General features: G+C 39.0%; 1 protein-coding gene and 1 long non-coding RNA gene across 2 annotated transcripts in view; both read left to right on the forward strand.

The window, feature by feature from the left end:
• eif2ak2 (eukaryotic translation initiation factor 2-alpha kinase 2) overlaps positions 1–684 on the forward strand; it is a 50,654-nt gene that overhangs the window by 43,273 nt on the left and 6,697 nt on the right. The gene's annotated exons all lie outside the window — the stretch shown is intronic.
• Positions 1–684, forward strand: part of LOC116705413 (uncharacterized) — a 25,895-nt gene extending 25,211 nt beyond the window's left edge. Inside the window, exons 4-5 of the long non-coding RNA XR_004335930.1 lie at positions 262–435; positions 581–684. This is a non-coding gene — a long non-coding RNA (uncharacterized LOC116705413). The remainder of the gene's footprint in view (positions 1–261; positions 436–580) is intronic.

A 684-nucleotide genomic window follows, 5' to 3' on the forward strand; every position in this document is an offset into this window, starting at 1 on the left:
GAGCTGTTACCAGCAGTGGAAAAACGCCATTAGTGTCTGTTTAAATAGAAATTAATATAATGATGCAACAATCAGTGTAACATATGCCAACTATAACATGGTAGATTATAACTTTGTATGGAATATGAGATATAGTATAAGGTGAAAGGTTTTCAGTGCTGTTGTACAGTATGATGACAGCAGATGCAAAGGAGTTTTGCGGTTTCATGTTTTTTTGTGAAATGTGTGTTTGTGTGAAATAATGTCACTTGTCTATTACAGTAAGAAGGTAAGGCGCCTCAATGTGAACTCGCAGCCTTATGGGAACCAACAGAGACAAAGGGAGGAAAATAGAGGGACAAATTTCATAGGACTTGTTGACCACTACTGTCAAAAAAAAAAACTATGCCATTCTTACATTGAAGAAAGGAGAGACGGTCCACCCCATGACCCTGTGTGAGTATGAACCTGGACCTCTGCAACATGAATATACACTACAGACACTCTATTGATAACTCTAGATTGGTGTTCAGTTGTAAACCATATTGAAATGTTACGTAACAATGATCTAAACTTCTTCCGCATCTTCTACACTACACAGATTTTTCTACAAAGTACTGATCAACAATAAGGAGTACCCTGTGGGTGCGGGTAAGATTGTAAGGGAAGCGAAACAGAAAGCAGCTCAGCTGGCCTGGTCTGCTC

Source organism: Etheostoma spectabile, chromosome 17, assembly GCF_008692095.1.
Source record: "Etheostoma spectabile isolate EspeVRDwgs_2016 chromosome 17, UIUC_Espe_1.0, whole genome shotgun sequence".
Classification (NCBI taxonomy): domain Eukaryota; kingdom Metazoa; phylum Chordata; class Actinopteri; order Perciformes; family Percidae; genus Etheostoma; species Etheostoma spectabile.